General features: G+C 37.2%; 1 non-coding gene across 1 annotated transcript; it reads left to right on the top strand.

Annotated features, from left to right (window-relative positions):
• Nucleotides 1-6,639: 6,639 nt before the first annotated feature.
• Nucleotides 6,640-6,721, top strand: LOC122150458. Its single transcript, XR_006163676.1, has one exon. It is a non-coding gene; the product is annotated as a small nucleolar RNA SNORD115 (small nucleolar RNA).
• Nucleotides 6,722-7,709: the final 988 nt, after the last annotated feature.

Below are 7,709 nucleotides of genomic sequence, written 5' to 3'. Positions count from 1 at the left end.
ATATATGAACTGTGGTATGGAAAATGAATTTTCTCTGTAAATTCTTCACCCAAATCACAATTTAAAAAAAATAAAAATAAGCCTAAATTTAAAAAAAAAAAAAAAAAAGAATCAATCCAATTCCTCTATGCCAAGGAGAACTCTGCAAATGATATAAGAAAAGCAGTACCATTTTCAATATCTACCAAAAAGATAATGTACTTAGTAATAAACCTAACAAGAAATATAAAAGACTTATACAAAAAACCTCAACAATCTCCAAATCTACTCTATAGACATCATTGTCATGACAGCCTGGTACTGGTATAATAACAGATGCATAAACCTATGGAACAGAATTGAGAACCCAGAGGTGAATCCATCCACCTATCGAAAGCTGATCTTTGACAAAATACTGAAATCCATTAAAATGGAGAAGATATAGTCTCTTCAATAAGTGATGTTCACAAAACTAGTTATCCACTTGCAGAAAAATAGAACAAGATCCAAACCTCATGCCATATATAAAAACTAACCCAAGATGGATCAAAGACCTAAATGTAAAACTTAAAACTATAAAGATCATCAAAGAAAACAATAGAGGCAAATTTAAGGTCCCTAATTTATGGCAGAAATTGACTATGAAACATAACCAGGAAAGCAGAAGCAGCAGAAGATAAGCTAGACAATTAGGACCTTTTAAACCTTAAATACTTACATGCATCAAAAGATTTCTCCAAAATAGTAAAAAGCGAACCTACAGATTAGGAGAAATATTTTTCAATTACACATCTGACAAAGGACTAATCTCAAATATTTATAGAAATTTTCAACACCTCAATAACCAAAAGAACACCAATCCAATTTAAAAATGGGCCAACATTATGAACCTCTAGCCTCTTAAACTGTAAGAGAATACATTTCTGTTCATTGAAGTCATACATTTATGTTGTTTCTGTGATAGTAGCACTAGAGAACTAAGACAGAATTTGTCAAAGAAGATATTCAGGTGGCCAACAAAACAGTGACTATGTAAAACAGAACAAAACACTGCCCGGTCTTATACCAATCTCACAATCCTTGCTATATCTAAGTCCATCTTTGGACCCACTGTGTCAATCCATCTTGTTTAGGGTCATTCCCTTTTTTGCTGACCCTCCACTTTACCAAGCATGATATCCTTCTCCAGAGAATGATCTCTTCTGACAATATGACAAAAGTAGGTGGGACAAAATCTGGCCATTCTCATTTCCAAGGACCACTACAGCTTCATTTCTTCCAGGACAGATTTGTTAGTTCCTCTCGCAGTCTATGATAATTTCAGTATTATAACTTTGCCAACACCACAACTCAGAAGCATGAACTTTTCTTTGGTATTCTTTATTCATTGTTCAGCTTTCTCATGCATATGAGATGATTGAAAATATCATGGCTTGAGTTAGGCACACTTTAGTCTTTAAAGTGACATTTTGGCTCTTCAGTACTTTAAACAGATCTTTTGCAGCAGATTTGCCCAGTGCAATAGGAAGTCTGATTTCTTGATTGCTCCTTCTATTGGTGTTGATTGTGGATCCAAGTAGTATGAAATCTTTAACAACTTCAATCTTTTCTCCATTTATCATGATGGTGCTAATTGGTCCAGTTGTGAGGATTTTCATTTTCTTTATGTTGAGTAGTAATCCATACTTCAGACTGTAGTCTTTAATCTTCATCAATAAGTGTTTCAAGTCATCTTCACTTTCAGCAACCAAGGCTGTTTTGTTTGCATATCACAAGCTGTTAATGAGCCTTCCTCCAATCCTGATGCTGCCTTCTTCATATAGTCCAGCTTCTTGGATTATTTGCTCTGCATACAGATGGAATAAGTGTGGTGAAAGGATGCAACCCTGCCACACTCCCTTCCTGATTTTAAACCATGTTTTATCTCCTTGTTCTGTTCAAATGATAGCCTCTTGGTCTATGTACAGGTTCTGCATAAGCACACTTAAGTGTTCTGGAATTCCCATTCTTCTCAATGTTATCCACAATTTGTTATGATCCACATAGTTGATGCTCTTGCATAGTCAATAAAACACAACTAAACATTTTTTTCTGGTATTCTTTGCTTTTAGCTAAGAACCATGTGACATCATCAGCAATGATATCCTTCATTCCACATCTGAATCCAGCTGACATTTCTGGAAGTTCCTTGTCAATATAGCGCTGCAACCATTTTCAAATTGTCTTCAGCAAAATTTTACTTGTGTATGATATTGATGATATTGTTTGATAAATACCACATTCTGTGCGATCACCTTTCTTTGGAATGGGTAAAAATATATATCTCTACCAGTTGGCCAGGTAGCTGTCTTCCAAATTTCTTGGCATAGATGAAAAAGTGCCTCGAGAACAGCATTTGTTTGTTGGGACATCTCAATGGGTGATCCATCAATTCCTGGAGCCTTGTTTTTGCCAATTCCTTCAGTGAAGCTTCTTCTTCCTTCATTACCATTGGGTCTTAATCATATGCTACCTCCTGAAATATATGAACATCAACCAATTCTTTTTTTGTAGTGACTCTGTATTCTTTCCATTTTTTCTGATGTTTCTTGCATCATTCAATACTTTGTGCATAGTTTTTTCAATATTGCAACTCAGGGTTGGAATTTTTGTTCAGTTCTTTCAGCTTGAGAAATGCTGAGCATGTTCTTACATTTTGGTTTCCTAATTCCAGATCTTGTACAATTAATTAACTTTGTCTACTCAAGCTGCTCTTTGAAATATTTTGTTCAGCTCTTTTTATCTTGTCTTTTCTTCCAATTGTTCTACTCTCCATTCAAAAGGAAGTTTCAGAGTCTTTTCTGACATCTATTTTGGTCTTTTCTTCCTTTCATGTCTTCTTCTTGACCTTTTGCTTTCTTCATGTATGATGTTCTTGATGTCATCCCACAATTCATCTGGTTTTTGGTCACTGGTGTTCAATGAGTCAAATCTACTTTTCAGACGGTCTCTAAATTCAGGTGGACTATAATCAAGGTCATATTTTGACTCTCAAAGACTTGTTTTAATTGTCTTCAGCTTCAACTAGAACTTGCATATCAGCAATTGATAGTCTGTTCCACAGTCAGGTCCTGGACTTGTTTTGTCTGAAGATACTGAACTTCCCCATCACCTCTTTCCACAGATACAGTGGATCTGATCCCTGTGTTTTCCATCTGGTGAGGTCTATTTGTATAGCTTCTGTTTATGTTGTTGTAGAAGGGTATTTACAATGAATAAGTTGTTGGTCTTGCAAAATTCTATCATATGATCCCTGGTGCTATTTCTACTACCAAGGCCATATTTTCCAGCTACCCATGATTATTCTTCATTTCCAACTTTTGCATTACAATCACCATTAATAACCAGTACATCTTGATGGCATGTTTGATCAATTTCAGACTACAGAGGTTGGTAAATATCTTTAATTTCCTCATCCTTGCCTTTAGTGGTTGGTGTGTAAATTTGAATAATAGTAGTATTATCTGGTCTTCCTTGTAGGCATATGGATATTATCCTATCACCAACAACATTGCACTTCAGGATAGATCTTGAAACATTCATTGTGATGATGAATATGATGCCATTCCTCTTCAATTTGTCATTCAAAGCATAGTAGATCATGTGATTGCCTGATTCAAAATGGCCAAAACCAGTTTATCTCAGCTCACTAAACATATAACAACAACAATGCCAAGAATATTGATCTTTATGCATTCCATTTCATTTTGACAACTTTCAATTTCCCTACATTCATACTTCCTAAATTCTACTTTGCAGTTATTAATGGATATTTTCAGGTGTTTCTTCACATTTTGAGTTGTGCCCCATCAGAAAATTGAGGTCCCAAAATTTGTATTCAATCCACAGCACTAACATCAACTCTACTTTGAGGAGGCAGGTCTTCCCCAATCTTATTTTGAGTGCTTTCTGACCTGAGGAGCTCACTTTTTGACAGTGTATCAGACAATGCATTGGGGCTATTCCTACAATTTTCTAGTAACATATCAGAAAGTGTTTCACTTCAATTTGTGTGATTTTCCCTAGCCAATGGAGAAGTGGATGGTCCATTTCTTCTTCTGAATGAGTCTTAGTCTGGAAGTTGCATTGAAACCTGTCCACCATGGTTGACCCTGGTGGTATTTGAAATACCAGTGGCATAGCCTCTAGCCTCACAACATGCAAGCCACCACAGTACAATAAACTGAAAGATGAGTCATGGATATCCATGTATATCACTAAAACCAAACTCACTGCCATCAAATCAGTTCTGACTTATATCCACCCCTCCTTGAGTTTCTGAGGTGGTATCTCTCGGGAAGTAGATTGCCCAGTCTTCTTTCCAAGGAGTGGCTGGTGAGCTTGAAACACTAGCCTTTTGGTTAGCAGTCAAATGCTTTAAGCACTAGACCACTAGAGGTCCCATCCATGTATATAGTAGAGCAAAAATGGAGCAAATTTATGAAAACTTTTTAGTCAGACCAAATAGCCTCTGGGAATGAGTTGCTGGACTTGGGGACTCAAGACCATAGTCACAGGGTAAATCAAGGTCAATTGGCATTGCATAGTCCACAAAGACATTGTTCTACATCTTGCTTTGGTGAGTAGTGACTGGGGTCTTAAAAGCTTTAGAGTGACTCTCTAAGATCCAGCTATTAGTCTCTCTTCATCCAAAGCAAAGAAGAGTGAAGAAAATTGAAACTGTGCAAAGCAAATAGCCCAAAGGACTAATGGACCAAGAAAACATCATCTCCCATTACCCTGAGACGAGAAGAAGTAGATGGTGCCAACTAGCACTGCTGGTTGAACAGGATTACAATAGATGGCCCTGGATGGAGGGGACACAAAACCCAAAATCATAAAAAGACCAGGCTTACAAGTCTAATAGAAACTGGGGAAACTTCTGAGAGCCTTACCTTCTTTTCAACCCCCAAGGCTCAACTTTCTGCCAAAAAAAAATAGACAGGCCTAAAATAGGAGCTCTGGTAGTGTAGTGCCTATGGCACTTGACTGCTAACCAGAAAGCTCGTGGTTCAAACCCACCAGCCACTCCTCGGAAGGAAGATGGAGAAATCTACTTCCATAGTGATACTGCCTTGGAAATCCAAGGAGGGGTCACTATGAGTAGGGTCTGACTCGAGGGCACATAACAACAACAACATAAGGTGAAAAATAACACTAGGGACACGTGCACGTCTTAAAAATCATCCATATGAGATCAAAAAGACAGCATTTGTCTAGAGGTAAAACAAAGATGGCAGAAAGGGATAGGAAATAATGACAAATGGAAGGAGTAAACAGAGGGAGGAAGTGGGGAGAACACCCTTACATTGTGAAAACTGCAATCAGTGTAATGAAACAAAATGTGCATTAATTGCTGAATGGAAAATCAATTTTTTCTCTAAACCTTTATTCAAATCACAATAAAAGGCTTTTTAAAAAGAAAATACCTGAGTGACTTTTCTCAGGATCATTCGTTGCTCTTTTCCTCTTTTTGTGTGATTTACAAAGACTTGTTACATGAAATTCACCATTCTATAGATTTATGGTGCATGATTCTATGTCATTATAGCTAGTCCCATCTGACACTTGGACAGGTGAAGATGCAGACTGAAGACAATTGGGTTTTGAGAATCAAATGAGATGTGTCTTTTTTTTTTCTTGACCTTGACTGATTCACTAAATGTCATTAATCATCATAGTGAATATTTAAGATTCAACAGAACTTCAGATATTTTCAAGTTGAGTAATTTTTGATACCCTAGTGCCTAATAGGTTGTTATATTGAGTTGGCAGACATGCACAAGTGGACAAATGTGATTCTCTAAAATATTTATTGTAAGTGGATGGCTCTGTATTTTACCAGCAACACTGATGAAATTTCCTTAATTGACCTACAGTGCCATTTGCAAAGAGGGATCCCCTTCTGGTCGAAATACAGGAGGAAATTGGTTCTTTGTGCTGTTGTTATTTAGGTTTGAGGTGACTTGAACCCCTATCTGGGTCAAGAGTAACAACAAACAGTAAAAGAACTGTGACACTCTCAGGAAGAGGTTTTGCTACAATTCTTGAAAAGTATACAATTCTGAGTTTCTTAACAGCTGATTTGCAGATCTTCAGTTTTCCATTATCTCCAGATTGTTATTTTCTGAGAGTTTCCATATGCTGGACAATTCCAGTGGATACAGGTATGGCTTTCTTCAATGTGATAGCCAGGAGTAATCTATGGAAATGTCATCACTCTGCCTGAAACCTCCCAATTGTTTATTTCATTTCCAGACAACTCTAGAACTCTTCCTTATCTTGATTGTTTCTTCCTTGCTGTCAATGGTTAGCAACCTATGTAATAGATTACTTGTGAGGGTACTGACTTCATGAATACCTTTGGGAATAGCTGGCATTAACAATAGTCATGAAGAAAATAAATTCTTTCCCTTGATCTCTTACTTTTGTGTCCTTTAAGAGATCCCCTGAGAATAATCCTTCTGGGCCTGTTGTCCTCGGGGTCATTCCAAAACCCCTGGAATCCTACAAAGGATGTGTGCACACTCCAATCTAGTGTGACACTCAGATGGTAAAAAGATATCATTGCTAAACATCTTGAGGTTTTAGGGGATGTATACCCAGGAAATGCCATGCCTCTGGTCAGTGATGGCACCTAAGCTTATCCTGAAGGTAGATGAGGACATAAAAAATCATGCTGAATAGAATGATTCTGAGGCCTGGTAGAAAACTCCTTTTGCTAAAATTCATTTCTCTATTTCAATATGGACTCCCATTTTGATTCTCCCCAGTACTCCATAGTGATCTAATATATATCCTAAGTGACATTACTCAGGCTCATTCCTTAGCTCTTTTCCTGTTTTTGTGTGATTTACAAAGACCTGCTGCCAAGAAATCACCATTCTATGGGCTCAAGGTGAGAGATCCTATGACATTATAACTGGTTGGTCCCATGTAACACTTGGACAAGTGAAGATGCAGCTCGAAGGAACTGGATTTGGGGAACGACTAGATATGATGTGCTCTCTCCTTTTTCTTGACCTTGACTGATTAACTGAATGCCATTGATCTTCTTGGATGAGTAATTAGGCTTCCAGGAACCTGAAAAAATTTAAAGTTGAGCAATTTTAGGTATGTTATATTGATTTGGGAGGCATGCACAAATGGATGAATATGTTTCTCTAAAATATTTATGCAAAGTTCATGGCTACACATTTGCCTGACAACTGTGGTGAACTTCTCATAATTGACCTGCTGTGTTAGATGATTCTGAAAACTACTATTGCTCAGTGCAGTTTTCCTATGAACTTTGGAATTGGATGGACTGGTGAGTAGTCTGATAGCTGATCCTATATTTGTTGTTATTAGGTGCTGTGGAATTTGTTCCTACTTATAGCAATCCTATGTACAATAGAATGAAATGCTGCCCGGTCCTGCATGAACTTCACAATTGTTGTATATTTGAGCCCTTTGTTGGAGCCACTGTGTCAGTTCATCTATTTGGGGTCCTTCTCTTTTTTTTTTTTTTTTTTCACTAATCTACTTTACCAAGCATGGTGTTCTTTTGGAGAAGCTGCTCCCTCTGATAATATGAGTACATGAGATGAAAAAAAATTCTGGCTGTACTTCTTCAGACCATGGTATATTTAATGTTTTTTGCCAACACTATAAAGACACCAATTCTTCAGTGATTGAAAATATCATAGCTT

Source organism: Orycteropus afer, unplaced genomic scaffold (assembly GCF_000298275.1).
Source record: "Orycteropus afer afer isolate SDZICR_OR568_19922 unplaced genomic scaffold, OryAfe1.0 scaffold00146, whole genome shotgun sequence".
In the NCBI taxonomy this organism is placed as follows: domain Eukaryota; kingdom Metazoa; phylum Chordata; class Mammalia; order Tubulidentata; family Orycteropodidae; genus Orycteropus; species Orycteropus afer.
This window is presented reverse-complemented; position numbering and strand designations above follow the sequence as displayed.